Consider the following 25,383-nt stretch of genomic DNA (forward strand, 5'->3'; position numbering starts at 1 on the left):
GTTGCCTACCAAAAGAGCAGGGAGGTCTGGGAATCCTTAATCTTGACATTATGAATAAAGCCCTGCTAGCAAAATGGCTATGGAAACTAGAAACTGAAACTGGGACCTAGATAGATATTTTGCTTAACAAATATGTAAAAAAGAGATGTCTCTCTGGCATAGAGAAAAAACCTGGAGATTCCCAGTTTTGGTGCAGGTTGATGGGAGTTAAAAAAAATCTATTTTCAGTATGTTAAGAAAAAATTGGGGGATGGAAGAGTGACTAGATTTTGGGAAGATTGGTGGGTGGGGTCAAAACCATTAAAGGACCTATATCCCAGAATCTATAATATTAGTTTTGATCACAAGATCTCTGTTACTGAAGCTATCAGCAAGGGATGGCAGGGTTTCACCTTCAGGCTTAATCTGGCTGGTGAGACAGCTGGGTTGTGGGATAGTTTAAAAGCTAGATGTGAGGAAGTGAGGATGTATGGGGGAAAGATCAACCACTTTGGATGCTCACTAAAGATAAGAAATTTTGTGTGAAATTTTTGTACTCTTTCTTAATCAAAACTGAGATTGGTTTCCCAAACAAATTTCTATGGAAAATCAAAGTGCCAGCCAAGATCAAGATGTTCTTCTGGTTGATTGCTCGAAAAAGCATTCTAACCAAAGACAATCTAATTAAAAAAAGATGGAAAGGAGAAAGGAATGTGTATACTGTGGACAAGATGAGAGCATTGATCATCTGTTCTTTGATTGTTTTGCTCCTAGATTGATCTGGAGTCTAATTTAACGTGCTTTTGACCTTAGAACAACTCGAATTCAAGTGACTGCTTGAATATTTGGATGAAAACCTGAAAAGAACATAGTCCTGGTTGGGATTTCTGCGATATTCTAGTCTATTTGCAAATGCAGAAATGAGATTGTTTTTAGAGCAAAGAAGATTCATTGTTTTTAGAGCAAAGAAGATTCATGATCCCATGACTTTTATCAGACTTATGTGTAATTGGATTGATGAATGGTTTATTTTGTAGAGAAAAAAAATCAAAATAGAAACTACTGATGCTCGGAGCAAAGCTAATCGAGCGGGTGGCAAGTGAGATATACAAAGCTTCGCAGGGATGGAGGCCCTGAGTGCTGCGGCTGGGGAACTGATCTCTTCAGTTTGCTTTCAGGGCTCTGCCCCTTGTTTAGTTTTCTTTTATCTTGTTTTCCATGAAAACTATGTAAGATATATGTCGTTCCTTTTGGTCTTTGGTTTCGAACCTGACTAGCAGATTGGACTGGGATGATGTTGCCTGGTTTGGTTTCGTTAATGAAATCGGAGGGATCACCCCCTCTTTCGTTCAAAAAAATATATATGATGAGATCTACATGTTGAAGTTTCTTTCAAAATTAGGAAGGGAATAAAATGTCATGTTGGACTATTGTGATGTTGAAGTTTTTTTCAAAGTTTGGAAGGAAACAATGCCTGTGTTGTTGTCGGTATAAGTCTTTTATTGACTAAGTTATATCTGCCTAAATTACAAGGACGGCATTGACATTGCACATCTCTTGACTGAAAACATTAACATCAGTTAGGCAGAAGCCTCGCAAGCACTCCGACGATGGGCGCGACAGTGTAGGTTGATGGCTCTCCTTGCTGGTAATTCCCCCGAGAATCGTCGTAGTGGTCGTTATTGTCAGGCCCTCCGACGATGGCGCCGTCGATCACATTCAAGTTGGGCGCAGACCTGTGGAAGTAGTCGGCTCCCTTGCCGCAGGAGATCTTCCCCGGGTTGTTCTTGATGGATGGCAGCGAGGCGCCGCGGTGGTGCGGCTGCAACGGGTACCGCTTTCCAACCCCAACCATGTAGCTCATCTTCATGGGGTTCTTGCCAAGGATGTAGTCCACCTGTGACCGTGCGAACGAGACGAGCTGCGCCGGCGGCAGCCTCACGCCGCCGCACTGCAGGGAAGCCCTCGCCGCCGCCAGTTGGTCGGCGTGCGTGACGAGGACGAACATCGCCGTCGTGACGTCCTGCAGGTTAGACCAGGGCTGCAGGTAGAGCATGCCGCCCGGGGTTAGCCGCCCGCTGCGGCCGTCGCCATGCTGAAGGACGTTGCAGAGGAAGCTCTCCACGTTGCTCCTCATCTCGGCGTGGCGGCCGTTGTTGGGCAGCTTCCCTTGGAGGATGAGCTGCAACATGGCCGGCACACTCATCAGTTACTGAAACTAAAAGTTGCCGTCGGCCAGACCTACTAGGATCATCATGGTACACTTACCTTGGCGACCAGTGCCTGGGCTCCGACGAACTTGTCATCCCAACCCAAGGACTGCGGCACCCCGCCGACGTTGTTGGCGCCGGCGATGTAGGCCTTGTACTCCTGGTGGCCGGTGGCGATGTAGAGCCAGACAGCTGCCCACAGCAGCTCGTCCTGTTCCAAACAAGTTTCGTATTTTGCTTTACAATTATGCTATGTTTCTTATCATTATTATGACATTAATTAGTGATGTGCTACCTCGTCGCCGCTGCTACTGTAGAAACTTCTGGCCGATGGAATGCTGTTTCTGGTACAGGCCACGGTGGTTCTTGGCGAACTGAAACAACTGCAGAAGCAAGTGACTCAAGAAATTAGCTGATACAGTTTCGTCTGTCTGTGTGCACAAATACAAGTCCACCTTCAGTTCCTAGCAATAATTAATTCATTTGACATTCATTTTTTGCCACTATATGACCACCACTCTATGAAATTGTTTGCTAAATAAATTCCCTCACATTATTTTCAAATTGATTGTAGCCACAGAAGCCGTCCAATTTGTGCTGTGCATGCATATAATTGCCCAATTTAAAGGGCAAATTAATATGTGCGCCGCTCTATTTTCTTACATAGTGCGGCCATCCATTGTGTAATTACACCATGATTACCTACTGTTTTTTGACCATCCATTGTATAATCTCTCTGCATGTAAGTAATGCGCACCTGTTTCGCGTGCTTCAAAAGCGTCGACGCGTACCGGGGGTCGCCGCGCGGCCCCGTGAACGCGACGGAGGCCGCGGCCAGCGCCGCCGCCGTCTCGGCGGCGACGTCGGAGCCCGGGTTGGTGGCGTTCACCATGTAGGACCTCCGAGGCGTGTCCATGTCCTCCGGCCGCTCCCAGCAGGCGTGGTCGGAGTCGCCGTCGCCGACATTCACGTAGAGCACATCGGGGCGGGCGTGTGCCTTGGCCAGGTAGTCGGCGCCCCAGCGCACCGCCTGGAGCGCGTGGCCCAGCTCCCCTGCCGCGGCCAGCCGGCCCCGGTGCTCCACCACGCTCCACGACAGCATGGTCACCGACTCACCGTGAACGCCATGGGGAACCCGAACTTGACGTTGTCGCCGGAGTCGTAGTAGCCGCCCGTGAGATCCACCTGCACGTCGATCGATCAAGCATGTCAGCATCATGCACGAACCAAACACGTAGAACGTACCACACAAGCATGCATCGCCGACGTGCTTACCCCGTGGTCAGCGCCGTCCTTGAGGGCCGAGTTGCCGCGCCACTGGACGCGCTGGGTCGTCGGCAGCCTGCCGGAGCGCTGCGCCTCGAAGTAGAGCAGCGACTTGGTGAGCGCGGCGGCGTAGTCCCGCTGGGCGGCTCCGCACGCCATGGTTGCCAAAAAACCCTACCACGGCGGCTACGAGCAGCACCCTAGCGCTACCCACCATCTTCGTCGTCCTCGGCGTTAACTAGCTAGTTTCTTGTATTGTACAACCGCGTTGTGTGTGCAGTGGAGTGATCAGCGAGTATGATATGCTCTTCCCGTCGATGGGACGAGTGTATTTATAGGCGCAAGTAAGGAGATGGGCGAGGAACAAGCTAGGTTTCAATCCACTATGAATTGGTGAAACAAATCCATCAGAAATGCACGCATTGATATCCTAGAATAATTACGCGCCTTGCATGAACGAGTATTGATTTGTTTTGACGATGTGAGGAGATTTTGCGACCTTAAGAAACTGGGTGCCAAATGTAAACGTATCATCCCCGTATCTGAACTTATTTGACGGAATTAACTTCATTGGAGAAGGTTGATATTTCCTACAGCCAGTTCATATATTTTTCGGACACGAATTGAGATCATGTATTTACGGTGTATATATGGATCTCATTTGCGAATAAAAGGACTGTATTGATTACTTTAAGATTTGAATGCTATCTTTGGAGATCGAAGAGTTAACATACAAGATGGATAATGAAAAACGTCACACTGCGCTGTGCCTGCGTGAGTTGATCTTCTCGAGTGAGAGAAAGGATGGATATCTGGGAATCAATGACTGAGCTCTTTAGCACAATATGAGATGGGTTTTCACTACTGCAATAGCCAATAGATTTTTTTAACACAGTACAGACACAAGCGCTCATATAAACGTGCATACACTCACCCCTATTGCACACACATACGCTACCCCTATGAGCACCTCCGAGACACTGAGCCGGCATACCATCTTGAGATTTTACGAAGCCACCGTAGGCGCCTCGTAGCCGATGAGAACGTCTGCTCCCTCTGAACACGCATCGCCGGAAATCATAAAATAAATCTAGGATAAATGCGAGCAGCAGGACTTGAACCCTGGTGGGCTGGGCCACAGGTTGGTTCGCCCAATAGCCAATAGATTAGTAGTAGTTGTTGGGCCTCATAGAAGGGGTTTGCTACAATTGGCAACTTTTCTTTTAGTTTGAGAAAACAAGATATAAATCCATGAGATAACACCCTAAGCTTCCATCACTACCAGAAACTGGATTTTTCCTGTGTGTTATACCTTTTCCTGTCGGGCCCGCACTAGCGCATAGGAAAATGGGCCATATTCCTGTGCGTCCGGTGAAAACTCACAGAAAAAACTATATTGCTGTCGGTGCCGGCCCGGCCCACAGGACTAACCAATATCCCTGGCGTGGGTAACCCACAGCGAAAGTGAAGCCCATGTTTGGCGCCATGAATTCAGCCACGCGCGCCAAAACAAAGCCCGTCCCACCGCTGATCGAGCTAATTTTTGGGCTGCCGCTCACCGTTTGGAAAACTTGGATTAAAAGCCCCAGTGAAAAAATCTCAGCATTCCCCACCCGAGCCAGCCAGCGGCGCTCCCAAATCCCAAATCTGGCCGCCTCCAGCCAGCGGTGCCCCCAAATCCTAGATCTGGCCGCCGCCAGCCAGCGGCATCTCAAATCCCTCGTCGTCCGTACGCTGATGCGCACCAAATCCGTCGCCAACCTGCTGCGCCCCAAATCCCTCGCCGCCGGATGCGCCTCCTCCAACCTCTCGCCCGCCCCATTCGCTATATTCGCTGGGTTGCCGAACAAGGAATGGCCGCCTTCGGAATATCGCCGTCAACTTCGCCTCTACCTCCAGAGGGTCGTCGTCAAAGTGCCCGCCGATGTCGTCAGTCGATTGCGCGCCATCGAATCCTTGTTCGAGTGCCACCCCTTTCCATCCAGGTACCACCCTTCCAGATCCATTTTTTTTGTATTCCCTTCTTTAGGATTTGTTTCCTTTTCCTGATAAAATTCATATGTGAGTTCCCCAACTGGATTCACCAGAAAAATAACGAGAATTGTCTCCTTCCTCATTTGTTGGGTACTGGTAGAAGAAAATGGCTTTATACAGACATTGGTTTTGAATAGGCAAGGTAGTTGATGTCTCTCCTCTGCAACCGTATGTGTGCAAGAGATTCTACTAGTACTAGAACCACAACTGCTTTTAGAAAGTCTGTGATATGTTTTGATTTTCATCTTCCAGGTTGCAGGACTCCTAAAAAATCACTTCTTCAGAGGAGGGAAACAGAGTCCAACTGTTAATTGTAAAGGTAATGGACAATACTGCATGCTTGTTATCATTTAATATATCAATGGTTTCTCAAATATAGCTCTGCATATCTCCTTTTCTGGTTCTGTAATCATGGGTCACCCCTTCCAATATTTGTATGTTGTGTATCAACATGTAATCGGAAGTTGAAGCTATTGAGTAAGCAGTAACAGTGAAGATTGGTTACCCAGTTAATTTTCTCAAGATCGAGCAGTAAATAAGAATCTTGAAAAAGTCACTAGCAGGTTCTATACATAACCTATCTTTTGTCTTGTGTCGGGACACATGGCGCATAAGGTTTTTTACTTGTGCTTTCGCCCTTCCAAAGTTTAAAATGAATAATTGTATGGCGTGTTTTCTCCTATATATTACAATAACATTCGATGTCTAGTATGCTCAAGATTATCTAGTGTGTTTTGAGCCAGTAGCTGCTATATTTGTTCAGTCTTAAACTCCTAATGTTACTTTCCATTCTATTTCCTTATGATTTTTTATGGTCTGACTATCGAGTACGTAACAGTTTTGCTCTCTAATTTGTTTGTCCATACCCTTTGATTTAATCTCTTTCATTATTTTTGGATTTAGGAAGAATTGAAAAAACTTCACAGGTTATCACTCAATGTCAAGAAATTGAATAATATTCGTCCCAATGAAGTGGTGCTATTCCCTTTAATATTTTGTTGTTGTATGCACATCAACCTATAAATTAAATATTGGTCAACATGTATTTGAGGTCTGGGTTTTCTAGTTTGCAATTCATCTTGAGTAGGAGCAAAATTCAAGATCTGGGATCTACGAGAGATGCAAGAGCCTTTGTTCTAATCAAGGTATTTTTACTTTTGCTCTCACCCTCGTCTCCAAACTTTTATCATTATTAATTGTCAAATCAAGTTGCCTCGTGTACATTCAAACAGACCATGCTATGTTCAGTGTGCCCAACATCATGAGATCAACATTATTGAGCCAGTAGCTGCTATGTTGGTTTAATCTGCAGACAACCTCTTTCTATTTCTTTGGGGTCCTTTATTGTCTAACCATGCAGTACTGTAAAAATGTATTATCTAGTTTTGTTTGTCAATACCTTTTGGTTTCATGCTCTTTCATTCTGTTATGATTTAGGGACAATTGATCTGTTGCATGGAAGGAAGATGATCAGCACAACAAGGAGGTTGCAGCAAGAAGTTAAGGTAATCAATAAAGGCAAGAAATTATACATACTCTTCTGAATAAAGAGCTACTGTTCCCTGCTGTTACATTATTGAATAATTTCATAATGCTTTGGTTTTCATTGTTATGGAGATGATGACGACTTTACCCATTTTTCTCGAACATCTGAAATGGGTAGACTTAACTCCTTGTTATTTTCTTATTATAAAATTTTGTGGTTATGCATCATCGAGCAGTTGCACTTAAGAATATTTACATTGGTACTGTGATTTGAGCCAGACTTGCAAGAATCCTCTAATATCTCATCTATTCAGACTGTTAGCTGTTCTAACTAGTCCAGAAGCATGTGGTTAGGTTGCCATTTGAATGGATTTTTTCAATTGCATGGTTTGTATAAATCTGAGATATTACTCTAGAACAATTACTCCATTATTTTCCGTATAGCTGATAAATTAGGTAACTTTGCTGTGACAAAAACAAGTTGGGTATATATGCCACTGTTATTGCGAGAAACCGAGATATCAGATTGATTATGCTTATTATATCTTATAGATATTGTTCCTGTTTCTTGATACCTTTTTGTAGCAAAGTGTTGACACTTGCACTTTTTTTATGCCAGACACTTGCACCTTTTTAGAAGTTCATTTATGTGCACTGCAGGGTAACCTGGAAGAGAAGCTTGCAACTTAAGCTGTAACAAAACATTATGAAAAGAGGTCTCACGCTGTGAATGTTTAGTTGATGCACTAGTGTTTTTAGATGTTGCGCCTCTGTTTTCATTTTCCTTTGATTCATGTATGCAACTTCGATGGAATTGTATCCGAATTATGTGAATTTGTAACTCTATGGTTGATGGAAGCTATTGATAGTGATGTTTCTCTATTCTAAACATTCAGAGTAATGAAATAGCTATGTCTAAGACCATCAATGTTAAGATTTTTTTTTGTTCATTGGATTCATTTTTTCCTGGCGGTTATGAATGACAGGGATATGCAATTTACCTGATTTGCCAAACCTGACGACTATGTATCCCTGTGAGTCCAAAACCGTCAGAGAAACAATGAAAACCGACAGGAATAATGTTCCTGGCGGCCAGCCGACAGGCATATGAAAATTTTCCTGTCAAGCTATGCCTGACGACTAACCCTGACGGCTGGCCGACAGGAAATACTTTCCCTGTCGGTAAACCCTATTTTCCTGTCGGGTTTGGGCTCACAGGAATATTTCAGTTTTTGGTAGTGCATCAAACAAGCAACACGGCAATACAATTAAAAAGCCTATTTTAGAACATGAGCAATGTGAGAGACGTCTAAGAAGGATTTTTTTTTTTTACATTCTTGCATTTTGTTTTTTATTGTTGAGAATGACATTCTTGTCATTAGTTCGTGCTCACCCTACTCTTTTGCCCTTAGTTTTTGCCCTTAGTTTTTGTGCGTGCCCTTATGCTTTTGCTCTTTTGTCACGATTTCGTCCTGTGAAAGTCGTTTGACCGTTAATGAGACGTTGGATTGACCGATTTGCCCCTACGAGCCCACTCACGGATGCATGGGACCTAGACCTAGCTCGATCTCATTGGCCACTGCCATGTGGGACCCAACACATCTATCTTTTCAAATTGCATAGCACAAAATTGAACATAACATGGTATTAAACAACAGCTCATAGTTCAAATGACATACCACAAAATTTAACTCAACACTTAACTTAATTACAGTCCATAGTTAATATGAGTCAATTGATTTGAACCTTCAAATCCGAAATACACCCTAAATAGTTTGAAGTACACATAATTAAAATTCACTAAATAAACATCGCCGAAACAGGAGGGAGGCTGCCAAGCTACCTAGTTGTCATCCTGGGAGCTGGTTGAGGCTGCCGATCGCCCGGTCCACCTTATAAAAGGACATGACGCCATCGCCCTCTCTACATGTGACGCCTCCGATTCAATCATACACTAATCATACACGCAAACGTGACGATCAAGATCAGGCACTCACGGGAAGATATCACAACACAACTCTAAAATAAATGAGTCATACAAGCATCATAATACAAGCCAGGGGCCTCGAGGGCTCGAATACAAGTGCTCGATCATAGACGAGTTAGCGGAAGCAACAATATCGAGTACAGACATAAGTTAAACAAGGTGCCATAAGATGGCTAGCACAAACTGGGATACAGATCGAAAGAGGCGCATGCCTCCTGCCTGGGATCCTCGTAAACTACTCCTGGTCGTCGTCAGCGGCCTACACGTAGTAGTAGGCACCTCCGGTGTAGTAGGAGTCGTCGTCGACGGTGGCGTCTAGCTCCTGGGCTCCAGCATCTGGTTGCGACAACCGAGGAGAAAGGAAAGGGGGAAAAGGGGGAGCAAAGCAACCGTGAGTACTCATCCAAAGTACTCGCAAGCAAAGATCTACACTACATATGCATGGGTATCTGTGTAAAGGGGCAATATCGGTGGATTGAACTGCAAAATGCCAGAATAAGAGGGGGATAGCTAGTCCTGTCGAAGACTACGCATCTGGCAGCATCCATCTTGCAGCATGTAGAAGAGAGTAGATGGTAAGTTCACCCAGTATCATCGCATAGCATAATCCTACCCGGCGATTCTCCCCTCGTCGCCCTGTGTGAGAGCGATCACCGGGTTATATCTGTCACTTGGAAGGGTGTGTTTTGTTAAGTATCCGGTTCTAGTTGTCATAAGGTCAAGGTACAACTCCGGGTCGTCCTGTTACCGAGGATCACGACTATTAATAGATAATTCCCTGCAGGGGTGCACCACATTACCCAACACGCTCGATCCCTCTGGCCGGACACACTTTCCTGGGTCATGCTCGGACTCGGAAGATCAACATGTCACAGCCCCACCTAGGCTCAACAGAGAGGTCAGCATGCCGGTCTAAATCCTATGCGCGCAGGGGTTTGGGCCCATCGCCCATTGCACACATGCACGTTGCGAACGCGGCCGGTGAGCAGACCTAGCAACCTCCATTACAAAGGAAGTTGCGTTACGTGGTCCAACCCGGCGCACGCCGCTCAGTCGCTGACGTCAAGAAGGCTTCAGCTGATACCACGACGTCGAGTGCCCATAACTGTTCCAGCGTAGTTGGTTAGTGCGTATAGGCCAGTGGCCAGACTCATATCAAATACCAAGATCTCGTTAAGCGTGTTAATTGAAGTATCCGCGGATGCCGACCAGGGCCAGGCCCACCTCTCACCTAGGTGGTCTCAACCTGCTCTGCCGCTCCGCCACAAAGTAACAGTCAGAGGCCGTCAGGAACCCAGGCCCACCACTACCGGGATGGAACCACCTGTCCTTTCAGCCCCCACATCGAAATCACTTGCGGGTACTCTACGAGCTGACCCGACTTTAGTCACCACATGTATCATATAATATGTATGTAAGTATATACCCGTGATCACCTCCCAAGTGATCATGGCCCGGTAGTATAGCATGGCAGACGGACAAGAATGTAGGGCCACTGATGGAATACTAGCATCCTATACTAAGCATTTAGGATTGCAGGTAAGGGTAACAACTGTAGCAACAATGACAAGCTATGCAGCAGAATAGGATAAACCGAAAGTAGTAACATGCTACACTACTCTAATGCAAGCAGTAGAGAGAAGGAATAGGCGATATCAGGTTGATCAAGGGGGGGGCTTGCCTGGAAGCTTTGTTGCACAGAAGAAGTGTCGTCGGTGACGTAGTCGTACTCAGTGGCATCAGCGCCGGTCTCGGGGTCTACCGGAGAAGAAGAGAGGGGAAGAAACAATAAATACGGAGCACACAAAGCATCACAAAATATAACAAGGCAATATGCGGTGCGAGGGGTGATCTAACGCAGGGATAGGAGATACCGGCGAAGGGGGAAAACATCCGGGAAAGTATTCCTGGCGTTTGGTATTTTCGGACAGATGAAACGGAGGGGGGCGGTTGCATGTTCGCTATGCTAGGAACGTGTGACAGACGAACGAAGGGCGTATCCGTATTCGTCTCGGTTTTCTGAGCAACTTTCATGTACAAAGTATTTTCATCCGAGTTACGAATTATTTTATATGTTTTTCTAAAGTTTAATGTTTTTTTGGATTTATCAAGGGATGCGTCAAGATTGACGCATCGAGAAGATAGATAGAAGAGGCCAAGAAAGGCCAACCGTTTTACAAACCCTTTTACAACCCCCTCCACGGCTATAAAAGCCTTAAAACCACATGCGGATTACTCACCCATGTCCTCCCTATCTACCATACAAATGACGGAACCCCGTTCTCGAAGAAGTCTGGCGCTCTCCAATCTTGTGCCTCTAGCTCGATCTTCACAAGCACTTCCTCAACCGATGGCAGGGCTCCATTGAACAGTATGTCATTCCGGTGTTTCCACAACTGCCATAGCACGAGAGTAATAACAGTCCACGTCTCCTTCCTCATGTGGTTTTGCGGGCGTAGATCTGTCCACCATTTCACGAGGCTTTGGATTTATTATTAATTCGAATTAAAAACAGAATATACTTTTGTTACCTACTAGTGCTATTCTAGCCACATTGTATGACAGTGGGGCCAAGGTCAAGGTCAACATCCAGTCAGCAGGTCAGCAGTCAACAGTCAAAGTTGACCTGGGTCAAAGTGTGAATAGTGTAGGTGGGGCCTACTTGTCATTGACTGATAATTTAACTAAAGTGCTAAACTGGTTTGTATAGTGATGGGTCACACATGTCAATGGCTATAAGCACTAATTAAATTGGATTGGCTCCATGTGCCAGGACACATACGTGCACTTGGCTGTGCATACACACACACATAGCAGCACCAGTCACACGGCCATGTACGGGGGTCTTGGCGGCCATGCCCAATGTTAGAAGGGGAGGTTTGGTGGAATAGTTTGTTGTATTACTTGAGCCTCATGGGCATATATGTAGGAGTACATGATCATCTTGGAGTACAAGGCAAGGTAGAATAATATCCTACGCTATCCTAGCTTTCCTAATAATCAATATACTCAACATACCCCCGCAGTCACAATGGTAGCGATGCAGACGGTGAGACTGGAGAAGAATCCGAAGGCAAGCCGACGGACACACCCTCCACAGTCGTAACGGTCGATGCATCGCGGAGTCGTGGCTGGAGTGGAAACCAACGAGGTTGCTCAAGCAAGGCGGTAGCCCTTTGTGCCGTTTGTTGAGGGAGCCGAGAGCGTGGGTGGTGTAACCGTGGTCGAGGTAGCCGTGCGAAGAGTGTCGTGGTCGATGTCGAGTCGGGGTAGCCGGTGTCGAGGAAGTCGCCGTGGAGCCGCGGGCGCAGGGAGACGCCGAGTTAGTCATGGCCGAAGTGGTGTCGAAGTAGTGGTGCGCCGGCAAGAAGATGTTGCTGACGACGCGTCGCGCCGGGTTTGCCAAACCTAGGGACACGTTGTAGACGGAGGCACGCGTCGGTGTTGCCAGCACCGGGCATGCGTAGACGGACGAAGACGAAGTTGACAAAGCGTCGCTCCAGGCTTGCCAGATCCGGGGACACGTCGGGGACGAAGGCACGCATCGGTGTTGCCAGCATCGGGCATGCGTAGACAGGGACCTGCACGAGCTATACGCCATGTCGAAGAAGTTGGAGAAGCCAGCAGAGAAGGACTCGATGATGGTTGTGGCGCCAATCGGCGCGGGGACGATGTCGCCCGCGGTTGTCGGAGTAGATGAAGTGGTCGGGGTAGATGACGGCGATGCTGGCGACGGCATGGTGCTGGACGAAAACGAAGGGGGGTGGACGGGCGGCGCGGCGGTTATGGTGGTAGCGGCGGTGGTCGAAGAGGAGCGGCGGTGGCGGCCTTATGGCAGCCGCATCGGCTAGGTTAGGAGCGCGGCTGCGGTGCTTGAAGTAGGCGAGGAACCCGACAACATGACGAAGATCGGCGTGGATGGTGGCGTACGGCGCATACCACGAGAAGTCGATGCGCGGAGACGACGCAGTGGACCGCGGGCCGCGGCGCTACGGCCCGAAGGGGTGACGTAGTGGCGGCGGGTAGGCCAGGGCGACAGCGGGAAGACCTCGGGGCGGCGGCGGGGACCTTGGGCCGCGGCGCTACAGCCCGAAGGGGTGGCGCAGTGGGTCGGTGCAACTGCGAGGAGGGCTTCGGGACGACGGCGTGTGGACCGCGTGCCGCGGCACTACAGCCCGAAGGGGCGACGCAGCGACGGTGCGAGGGTCGGTGCAACCGCGGAGACGATATGGAGCGGACGACCTCGGGGCGGCGGCGGACCGCCGGCCGCGGCACTACGGTCCGAAGGGACGACACAGCGGTGACGCAGGTCGATGTAGCCGGAGGAAGAACTACGGGGCGGCGGCGCTGCGGCCCGAAGGGGCGACCCAGCGGCAGCCCGTTGCTCGATCGGTGGATGGCGCGCTGAACTCGAGGATGATGTTCACGGGACCTCCAGAGGCGCGCGGAACCGACGGGCCAGATCGATCGCGCGGATGAAAAGAGGATCGCGTAAGCTCGGGTGATCAGTCCAAACGTCCGCAAAGTTGAAGTGTCCGCTCCTCGTAGTGCATCATTGTCCGATGTAGCAGCCGAGGGGGACTGGCCAGCTGCCACACGTTGTGTAGAGCCACACGCCCAAGCATCACGTGTGACTTGACCAAGACGCCTGCATGCCTTGACGTTGAACTGAAGACGCGTATTGGGCCGTGGCGCTCATGTGTGGCCGAGGTCGCTGCATCCAACGCGCGCGTGGGACGCGGGGTGACCTGCGGTTACACGGTGGCCACGAGTTGCACCATGACGCGCCGTCCAACAGAAATACGCATGATGCTGCCGAGGTAGATGAACGTGGGGTTGATGAAGTAGTCCCGATTGGAGCGGGGCGGCGACGGCCGGCGTAGATCGATGGGAGGGCCGGCGCGCGGACGACAACTGTGAGGAACCGCCTATCGCGCGAGGCCGCCGGGTCAGTGAAGAAGCCGTCCGGTCGTGCCGGTGTCGGAGTAGAGGCGCACGGGAGTCGACGGCGGCGACGGGCGACGCAAACCGATCCATAGATCGGAGAACCAAAAAAGAAGCGCTGATCAAGACGACTGGCGTGAGAGAGAAAACCCGGATCAAGGATCGGGAAAAAGACTCTCTAGGGCAACCGGTCAACCCGACCAGCGGACGAACCCTAGGTACGGGCGGCGCGGCCCCCGGCAGTGGTCATGGAGGCCGACCGCCCCGGGGGCGGCGCGCGTGTGCGGAAGCGACGGCGGCTAGGGTTTAGAATCGAGGTAAGGCTGATACCATGTTAGAAGGGAGAGAGTGGTTTGGTGGAATAGTTCGTTGTATTACTTGAGCCTCATGGGCATATATGTAGGAGTACATGATCATCTTGGAGTACAAGGCAAGGTAGAATAATATCCTACGCTATCCTAGCTTTCCTAATAATCAATATACTCAACACCAAGAAGCGGTAGCAGCAGCAATATGCAATAGCTAGCAGCAGTACAAAGCAGCAGCAGTAGCAGCAGGGGAAGGAGCGCAAGGAGCAGCAGCCAAGCAGCAGAGCAGCGCAAGGAGGAGCAGCTAAGTAGCGGCAGCAGGAGGAAGTAGCAGTGGCAAGCAAGCATTAGCAGTAGCAGTACGCGGTAGGCAGCAGCGGCGGCAAGAGCAACAGCAGGTAGCAAGCAACGGCATTCGAGCAACAGTAGTGCCACAGCAGCAAGCATGCGGGCGCGGCCAAGGCCCTGCCGTCGCGCGGGCTGGGCGCGATCGTGGCCAGCAGCAACAACATCAGCGTAGCACCTAGCGGCAGAAGTAGAGCAGCAGCAAGCAGCAATGGCACGAGCAGCAGCAAGCAGTAGCGTGCGCGGCAGTTAATTGCACATAAGTACCACAATTGGGGCATCACATGCAGATTGGTACCACGATTGCTAATTTTTGCGTGTCAGTACCAACATTGGTCCAGGTTTTTGCAAAAAAAGGTAAAAGGCTGATTTATACGTATTGATGGTATCTCCGACAGCTCGGGCCCACCCGTCAGGTGCCACGCTGGCCAATCGGCGCGTGCCAGTGCGCTGACTAGGACGAGCCGCTCTCCAACCCGGTCCGGTCGCACCGGTTCGTCCCCCACCGCACCATTCCCCTCCCCTCCTCCTCCTCGACTCGTTCCCTCCGTCGCGGCCGCCCGCGTCCCGACTGCCAGCCGCCGCACCGCCCCGCCGACGCCATGGTTTTGGAGGACGAAAGCAGCGACGACCAGTCTAGCCTCCCGTACATGTAGTCTTCCTCCTCCACCGACGGGCTCAACCAGGCCACTATAGTGAGTTTAGGGTTTCAGATTTGGGATTTCTTGATTTGGTTGATTTAGGTAGGTTTTGATTTGGCCATTGTCTTTGTGCGAGCTTCTGTAGGTCCCTTTCAGCCTTGAAGATCCAGATTACAAAGGGCTTGAGCTGGATTTGATGTCCCCATGTGAGAAGCACGGCATGGCATCTGAGAGGCCTGTTGCCTTTGAAGGAATAGACACAGGCAGGATGTTTTTAGCATGTGCACAGCCGGTATGGATTATAGGCATAGTGATTTTTTTTCTTAGTTTGCCAGTGCCATATTGAACTCTGCTTGCTGGAGTACTCTGCTTGCTGTGAACATTTTGGTTCATAGTGGTACTAGAGTAGCTTATTTAGGTCAAGCATGAGTATATTTTGCTGAAGTACAATGGCATAGTAATTTTTATTCATAGTGGTACTATAGTAGCTTATTTAGGTCAAGCATGAGTATATTTTGGTTGCTGGAGTACTCTGCTTGCTGTGAACATTTTTTAACTGACCATATGTTTAAAAAATGGTTGAACACTCCTTGATATGAACACTAGAGTAACTAACCTAGTCAGTCAGCTACTCAAGTGGCTGCTCCTCTTGTTAAATGTAGTGGTCTGATGCTAAATTTAGATATTCTTGTTGGCAATTGTAGTGATCTTGTGTCATTACTTGCTGTATGAACTCTGTTGGTGTTGTTGTTGTTTTTACAGGAAGGTAGCAATTGTGGCTTTGTTAAATGGGTTGATCACCAGTGGCCCCCAACAATGCAGACTGCATTGTTGAAGCTATGGGCAATGGTTGAAGATGCCAAAAGTACTAGGGTGAATGACAATCTTGAAAGTTCTTTCACTATCCACCATCTGACAGAAGAGAAGAACAAGCTGGAGGCCAACTATGACAAGCTAGTCCAAGATGTGCATGAGCTTATGAACTTCCAGGAGGATAGGGTGGTGGATTTCAGACATCTGCAGTCTGCCATTACATATCAGCAGGAGGTAAGAAAAGAACTGATTGATGATATGAAGGCACAGATGGCAACTGAGATGGCAAAGAAAGATGCAGAGACCCAGAAACTTACTCAGAAGTATGAGCTGCTGGTCAACCTGACAAGAGCTCAAGCAACAGTCATTCAGAACTTGAAGTTGAACAAAATGAAAGAGAAGCAAGTGCTTACTGAAGCTAGGATGAATTTGGAGCTGAAGAATGCAGAGCTAACAAAGTGTCAGGAGAAGCTCACCCAAGAGAAGCTAGAGTTGAAGCTTCAGGTTGCTGATCTGCTTAAGGGAAAGGAAAAGCATATCAAGAGAAGTGGCAGTTAGAGTTTCAGAATGCTGAGCTCATGATGGGAAATGAAAAGCTGGAGGATAAGTTCAAGGGGATTCAGGCCATCTTGGAGAAGTGAAGAAGATGAAAATGAGATTAGTGGTATTGCTGACCTTTTGGGAATGATGGTTGTGCAATGACCTAGCATCTAGGAACTAAGAGTACTCAGGAACTGAGGTTGTGTACTGTATGCTTGTACTAATTGTGAACTATGGCTGTGTATGTATGTAGTAGTTATGCTATTCATCCTTTTGTGAGAAAAGGATGAACTATGCATTTGAAGTTGAACTCCTCTATGTATTGTGAACAATGGTTATGTATGGCTAAAATGAGTTGAACGCCAGAAACTAATGTGTGCTATGATTGGTAGACATGGATCAGTTTCTTATTTTGTAGTGCCATGTTTGAAAAAAAATTATATGATTGCTAGATGGATATGTTTATGGATATGCTGATTATGTAGATGGATATGTTGATGATGATACATTATGACAATGTTGCAGCAAACCACTCATGTCATACAAAAAAAGCTCTTGCCTGCAACTTGGCTTAAACCACACATATGACTCATCTCATTGCATCAGAAGATAACTTCACTGATCCATTACATATTAAGCAAGAGCATACAAAAGACAACTTGGCTTAAACTAGAGCAACTAAACCATGACAGTACATTGCATTTAGATTGGCTACAACTAAACCAACTAACTAACTTAAGATTTTGCCTGCAACTAAGCCAAGCACAAATATAGTGAAAAGAAACATCACATTGTGAAATTTGGCCCTAATCCCTGCAATCTCTGCATTCTTCTCTCTGAGTTGAGTTTGCAGAGACAGAACCATGGCCTCCCTTGTGCCATCATCTTCACTGGGAGTTAGCATTGGAAATTGATCTTCAGATCTAGCAACAGTTGCACCTTTAAGCCTCTAGACTTCATCACGCAGATCCCCAATGAGCTCACTCCAAAATTTGGGCAATGGATCACCATGCCATTGCACAAATCCATAGCCACTGTGCTATTAAGATGCACAAACAAATTTCCAAATATGTATCATTTCACATACTATTGCACAGAAGAAAAAGGAAGAAAATTAGGGGAAAACCACACTCACCAGAGCATCCACGCAGCTATAGTACCTCCTACCAGGGTTCTGCCTGCTCCAGGAGATCCATCTTGGCGCCTTCCTCGGAGTTGAGCAGTGGCACATCACTGGAGGCTCGTCTGCCATTGGGTTCTCGCGGTAGCGCACCGGCGAGCGCGACTCCTCCCCCCTCCTTCCTGCAGCTTGATGAAATCTGGGAGCGGACCCGGCACAGGACGACCACGACATCTCTCTCTCCGTCGCCGGCTCCAGTCAGTGCCTCCACGCTGAGATCTCTCCTTCGATGCATTCCAAATGCACACCGCGTGGACGAACCTTAGTTTTGTTCCCCACTCACTCGATACAAGCTTATGCTGTCACTTTAAGAGTAGGAGAGGTATCGGTCCCACCTGTCAGAATCCCCAAATGTGGTACTGCATGTTATGTGATGGTCCAATATTGGTACTGACATGCAACAGCTAGCAGCAGTATTGGTAATGACTTGTAACAAGTAACTGCAAATGTGGTACTGCTTTGCAAAAATTGGTACTGGATTGTGCCAACAGACATTCATAATTCACGCACTGGCACTGGCAGCACATACATATTCATCAACAGCAACACATACATATCCAGTAGCAACATCAACACCATACATACATACATATTCAACACCAAAATATGATGCCCCAACTAGAGTACTCCACCTCAAGTTCAACATTACAATAACCAGTACTGGATTGTGCCAAAATATGCATCAAGTGGCAACAACACATCAACATCAGCATCAAGTTCAACCAAAATAACACAACATCATTTCAAATTACATGGCTCCTCTTCCTCTGATAGCATTGAAGTAGGACATCCATCCAGTGTGTGTACCATCAGTAGGAATGTCAGCATAAGTTGAGGCAGCATATTACCTGGGGGCACTGAATGGCCTTGGAGCACCTCTTCCAGCTACTCCTCTTCCAGCTCCTGTGCCAACTCTTCCTCTGCCAGCTCCTCTTCCAGATGGTGGTGGTGTAGTAGAAGTAGCAGCAGCTCTTCCTCTGCCAGCTCCTCTTCTTCTAGATGATGGTGGTGTAGGAGCATAAGCAGCAGCTCTTGCATGTCTTGCTGTTGGTGTAGTAGAAGGACCAGCAACTCTTGGCTGTGAGTTACTTGGAATAGACTTGCAAAGAAAAGGAAAACAGTTAATAATGCTAGAAAGAAATGTACAAGAAAGGAAACATTAGTATATTTCATGGTGAAAATTTATTACCACATGCTTATTCTTCCTCAAAGCTAGCTCAGACTTCAACTGTTTAAGACAGTTTGTGTACCTATGCCCTTGGAGACCACAATTGCCACATGTTATGGTCCCCATTCTTGAAGTGTCTTTTGGCTTTGGTACTTCAAATTTGCCCTTGATCCTCTTTTCTTTCCTTCTTCCTCTCTTGATTTTGAATGCAAGTGGTTTTATGTCTGGACCAGGGGTCCTTGTCCAATCATGCTCATCAGGCACAGGAAAGATCATTGGTTCATAAGCTGCAACATAAAAATCTTTCTTGAAGATTTTGCTGACATAATCCTCTGGTTTCCTTTTAGCCTTGTTTACTGCAGAGATGGCATGGTTGCAAGGTATGCCACTAAGGTCCCACTTCCTGCATCCACAAGTCTCAAGTTCCAGGTTGACAGCATGTGTTTGCTGCCCACTTGTAACTTGCCATAAGTTGACCCCTGCCTGTATTGGCTTGCCGTAACTGGCCCTCTCCTTCTCAACCTCTAGCTTATCACTGTAATGAGGTGTTATCTCCCATCTTGCTGCCTTTCCACTCTCTCTGTTCCTGTGCCACCTCACCATCTGCTTATCTTTTATCCCATCACACATTGTCCTTATAGGTTTTCTCCTAACATCTAGAATGTACTTGTTGAACACCTCAGACAAGTTGTTCACTACCAAGTAAGTCTTGCAGTTTGTGTCAAATGCATGCCTTGCCCATGTTTTTTTGGTATTGCAGTAAGCCACTCCCAAGCTTCCTCACTTTCAGCTCTAAGATCATTCATTGCAATATTAAATTTGTGTTCATTGTAGGCATAGCTAGCATTATCCATGCACCTCTTAAGATCTTCACCCCTAAACTCAGCATTTTGGAAATTTGCATATAAATGTCTAAGGCAGAATCTTTGGTTGCAATTTGGAAACACAACATTCACTGCATTCAGTAACCCCTGACACAAACAATTTAACAAGTCTAAGCTACAAGCTAAAGAAATATGCACCAATGAAGCTCTAAGCTACTGTAAACACTTGCGCAAAACAGAATGAAATATGCAAACACATACCTTTTGTCTATCTAACATTATAGTATAAGGTCCAAACTTGCCCACTTCTCCCCCTAGGCAAATTTTCAGTTGGTGTAGAAACCAACACCAACTAGGTGTGTCCTCTTGTCCAACTATGCCAAATGCAAGTGGATATATGTTGTTGTTGCCATCTCTACCAGTGGCAACAAGGAGTTGAGCACCTGTAGTGAGATTAATGAAGCATCCATCAACACTTGCATAATCAACATTTCCAAACATTAAATACATTCAAGTGAGATACAATATGGAATACTCTACATTATGTAAATGGTGCACAAGGTTCAGGAACTAACCAATGAATGGCCTACACCCATTGAGAAACCCCTCCCTTGCTCCATTCATGCAAAAGAACATGGCATGGTATCTTGGGCCTGGGTGGGGTATTTTTGCATTTGGTACTGGAGTAACACTAGTGACTATTACTCTACTCCCAGGGTTTGTGTCCATGACAGTCCGAGCATAGTCTTTAAGCCTAGGATATTGCTTCTTGTGATCTCCTAACACAGCTTCAATAGCTATGTTCTTTGCCCTATATGCCATGCACTTGGGCACATTTACACCATATTTTTCCATGCATGCATCAATTATAGTCTAAATACCAGTAGTTATATCAGATCTGAAGAGATGCTCATATTTCTGTGCTAGCCAGTTAGCACTAACCCTGGTGGTCTCAGTAGTACTAGGGCAAGTGTGCTCTAGTCTCATCTTCTTAATTACAAAGGTTTTCTCCCCTTTTATAACTGCTGCCACCATAAAGAACTGGCATTGTTTATCTGTACACTCAACAATTATCCTCTGATCTGAATTCCTGTGATACTTGAAATTCTTGGCCAGAGTGATGTGCAAATTCAACAAAGCATCTCTGAATTGATGCTGATCCATAAAACACAACTTTAGACATAGTTGTTCATGTGGTCGCTCCATTTTCTCATTGTACCACTTCCTAGTAGGCCTTTTCTTTGCCCTTCTCTTCCTTTTCTTTGATAGGACAAATGAGATTGGCTGAAAACCATCATCATCACTCTCCCTCAACAACCCCTTCTCTTCTTCATCTGATGATGGTCTGAAATCAGGTTCAACCTCTGGTAGCTTACTGGAATGTGACTTAGTAGTTGGTCCTCTTCTAACTGGTAGCTTCTGCTTCTTTACAGGTACAACAATATTTTGTTCTTCTTCTTCAAAAGTCCTATCTTCCTCTACCTCAAATGGGTCCTCAACTTTAGTGTCACCCTCAGCACTGGTTCCTCATCTGATTGCTCATCATCTCATTCTTCCTCTTGTAGTTCTAACTCTCTCTGTCTCTTCCCCTCTTCCACCTCTACATCTTCATCATCACACATATAATTAGGCTCACTTCCAATTTAACCATCCTCATCAGAGGTAGAAGCATCACTGTCCTCATATACCTCATATCCTCGATATCCCTCTTCTTCTTCTTCCAAAACAGCTTTCAACTTGGCATTTGCATTCCCGCTTTCTTGTGTGTAACCACCAGGAGGATGGGGTGTGCTAGAGCTGCTACACTGACTCTCAAAAACTACTCCTTGCTGATCAACAGCTAAGACAGGAGGCTCACTAAGATCATAAACAACAGGCTCTTGGTACACAACAGTGGACAAATCTGGCATTTCACATTGCTGCAACTCAAAATCTCTATCAGGGGGTGGACAAGCCCTAACTAGCAAATTAAGCTCCAATTTGTCCTGGATCTTCCTCTTTATCATCTATAATTCTGCATGACTATCTACCAAATCCAGCCCTTTCTCTCCTAAAGATGGATTTTCAATGTGATACAAACAATCATATGCATTAAATCCTTGGGTTTCCATCACTACAACCAAATTCAGATAAGTAATATCTGAACTACAAAGCTTCATCTCCAATGGCTCTCTTGCATCAAAATGGATCCTTACTTGCCAAATGTCTTCATCCAAACTATAGAACAAATTCAATTTCATGTATTCATTACCATAACTCCAAATTTGGAGAGCAACAGTGCAATAGAGGAAAATTTGAATTGACTTTCCTATAAGTCTCAAATTTACTATTAAAATTACAGATGACAGAACATGAATCAATGTAGCTACGACCATTTCAGCACAATAGCAAATTCAAGGATAAAGACAAGGACAAAATACTTCAATTACTCAAACCCTGATCCCAAATTGTTACTGTAATTGAACTACTTTGATAGTGCACTACACAAGGTTACTAGGTTACTGTAATTGTCCTACAGTGCTCACAGAAGATGAACAAACCCTAATCCCCAACTGGATAAAGCAGAAGATGAACAAACCCTAAAAATCCACAATTGGATAAATCAGAGGCGGAGGAGGAGAAGAATACGTACAGCACGCCGCCGAGTCCATGCGTCAACTCATGGCTGCTGCTAGGGTTCGCCACCCACAGCTGCGCCAACCGCAACCGCTGCTCCATGGAGAGTAACAGCGACTCCTCCTCGTTGTCGCTCGAGTACACGGAGATGGAGTCGTCGCCGCCGTCGCCGTCGACACCAGCCAGGCCGCTAGGCGGCCAAAATGGTAGGTCACCGCCGCCGCCGATGCCCTCGCCGCCGCCTACCGGAGTCGCCGACGCCATGGACTAGGGTTTCAGTCGAGGAGGAGGAGGGGAGGGGAATGGTGCGGTGGGGGACAAACCGGTGCGACCAGACCAGGTTGGAGAGCGGCTCGTCCTAGTCAGCGCGCGGGCACGCGCCGATTGGCCAGCGTGGCACCTGACGGGTGGGCCCGAGCTGTCGGAGATACCATCAATACGTATAAATCAGCCTTTTAGCCTTTTTTGCAAAAACCTGGACCAATGTTGGTACTGACACGCAAAAATTAGCAATTGTGGTACCAATCTGCATGTGATGCCCCAATTGTGGTACTTATGTGCAATTAACTCCGTGCGCGGGCAACCGCGAGCGCGGCCGGGCGCGGACGGGCGACGGGGGTAGCGGGGCGCGTCGTGAGTGCGGACAGGCGTGGGGCGGTCAGAGTGGTCCGCAGCAGCGACGGCGGAGAGCTTCGCGGTCGGCTGAGTGCGCAGCAGTGCAGCGGCAGCGCGCGCGGGGAGGGGGTGGCGAGCAGATGCGGGCCAGTAGCTACAGTGACTACGGAAGGAGAGGCAGCAGCACAGTAGGCAGTAGCCTAGGGCCGCGGCGGAGCGCAGCAGGCATCGCCGGCATCGGCACCGGCGCTAGAGGCGGCAGCAACCGCGCTAGCAGCAACAGCGCGGTTTTGGGCAGGAGCGGGCGCACGCATGCGGGTGGGCGCGGATGTTCAAGGGCGCGACGGACGGGGGTGAGCGCGAGCTCGGGCAACGGCTGCTACGGCGATACATCGACGGGAAAAAGACGATAATCGGCCCGGGGCTCACAGCAGGGGTCGGTGGCGAGGTCGGGGAGGCCGGGGAAGGTCGGAACGCGATGAATCCACCACCGAACAGTGCCGACCGGGCTTGAGGACGACGTCCGTTGGCGACGACCGGGGGCCTTCAGCTCGAACTTTCCCTCGCAGGTGAAGTGGACGACGGAGGCGCGTCTCCTGGAGACCTTGGAACGACGAACCCTGGTCGGTGGACACAGTGACGACGAAGACGATGATGAGCGCGGTGACAGTAGCTCGGGCCCGAGGAAAATCGAGAGGGAGAGGGGCGAGAGCGGGGAGGCGATCTAGGGTTCGTGGCGCCGCGGGGAAGGTCTTGTAGGCATCGGGGAGCTGCTGCATGGCCGCCCCGTGGCCATCGGCGCCGTGGACGGACGCTCTGCGTCCACGGGGGCTGCGTGAATAGGGAGGAAGGGGATGAAGGGGTGTTGGGCTGGCCTTGCCAATTCGGTCTAGTGGCCGAGGGGAACATGGGGGGGGGGCTTTTATTTTTCTCTTTGGTTTTTCTTTTTAAAACTTATTGGTTTTCTTTTTTAGTTTCATTTTATTTTTAGTTTTATAAAATATAACACTAGCACCTAAATTATTATTTAGTAAATAGGCCACTGCCATAATTAATTTGGTACATTAATTAAATAGTTGGCATTTGTTTATTTAATTAAAAACATTTAATAAATGTTTTTAGCTACTATTTTATTTACTTTAGAGTATTCAAACATTTTATAAAAGTGTAGTTTCTCCACCATAATTACCTATGCATTATTTGGTATTACCCGAACATTTTAGTTTTAATATTTGGAAACTTTCATCGTTTGACTTTAATTCAAATTTAATTTGAATCTGTTTTAAACTAACACGAGTTTATCGACAGTAACCGAGGTGACGTGGCATCATTAGCAGAGGTTCACCGTAGCTTAATTATCCGGGCGTCACACAATAGTTGCCACCACCCAAAACTTTGGCCTCTGAGCATATAGATGTTTTTTTTCTTATCAGTGCTAACAGTCTCAGGTTCGCTACTTGCACATGGGGGCTCAAGGTAGTATAAGAATATTGATGATCCTGGTATTAAATCATCTCCAACAGATGATGTACACTAGGGCACCTGATTTGTTTTGCGTAGCAAATGTTTTGAAATAGGGTACCAGATCTTTTCTGCCATAGCCGATGATGTAAAATAGGGCACATGGTCATTGCATATTACAACATTTCAAAATACCAAATGTTCAGATTTAAACATGAGTTCAAACTTAAACATAATAACACTATGAAAGTACTATGATAGACTCAGTACTACACCCAATTAATCGGTTGTTAGGTAGATTAGTCGCTGCCAGCCCATTAACTTCTGGGAAAACAAAGCCCAAAATGTTGGCCCATAACTCCTCCCATCCAACTCTCACTCCTCAATAGCTAGGGTTCGACCAAATAGTAGCATATTTTAGTATATTACATAGTTGAGAGCATGAGACTATGGTATAATACATAAAAACCAGATATATATTGGTAGGTTCCTATTTTATCTACAGATTTGTGTTCGACCGATTAATCTAATTAATAGGCCGATTCACCGATTAATCGCTACTCCCAAGCCGACCAGGCAGCTACCGATTACCGATTTCCAGAACAATCTACGTCCAGCCACCTTTCGAATGGACGGCGTGAGGGCTGGAAGGCCCTGTGGACTTGCCCAGCGCCCCCAAAGGTGTTGAGTTTTGCATGGCGCCTAGCAAACAACTCCCTTGCAACTTGGTGTAACAAAAAGAGACGGAGGCTGGAAGTCAATTCTCTTGTGCCCGATCTGTGGTTCTGATGATGATGACTCCTTCCATACGTTCTGGACATGCACAAATGCACGAACTTTATGGCGTGCTATGGCTGTTGTATAGACGCTACTTGAAGCATTGAGTATCAAACCAACTGGGTCAAATTGGTTCATCCAATTTATCTGGGAAATTGATGAGGCTACAAGGGTGCAACTATTGATGTTA

General features: G+C 47.3%; 1 long non-coding RNA gene and 1 pseudogene across 2 annotated transcripts; one reads left to right on the top strand and one right to left on the bottom strand.

Annotated features, from left to right (window-relative positions):
- Nucleotides 1–1,555: 1,555 nt before the first annotated feature.
- Nucleotides 1,556–3,672, bottom strand: LOC123165229 (endoglucanase 14-like; annotated as a pseudogene).
- A 1,378-nt stretch (nt 3,673–5,050) lies between these two features.
- LOC123165235 (uncharacterized) lies at nt 5,051–7,902 on the top strand. Of its 2 annotated transcripts, XR_006482866.1 has the most exons (5): nt 5,051–5,440; nt 5,742–5,808; nt 6,393–6,634; nt 6,927–6,994; nt 7,635–7,902. It is a non-coding gene; the product is annotated as an uncharacterized lncRNA (long non-coding RNA). The 2 variants fall into 2 exon arrangements; XR_006482864.1 differs by having other exon boundaries at nt 5,742–6,634.
- The last annotated feature ends 17,481 nt before the right edge of the window (nt 7,903–25,383 follow it).

The sequence above is a fragment of the Triticum aestivum genome, chromosome 1D (genome assembly GCF_018294505.1).
Source record: "Triticum aestivum cultivar Chinese Spring chromosome 1D, IWGSC CS RefSeq v2.1, whole genome shotgun sequence".
Lineage (NCBI taxonomy): Eukaryota > Viridiplantae > Streptophyta > Magnoliopsida > Poales > Poaceae > Triticum > Triticum aestivum.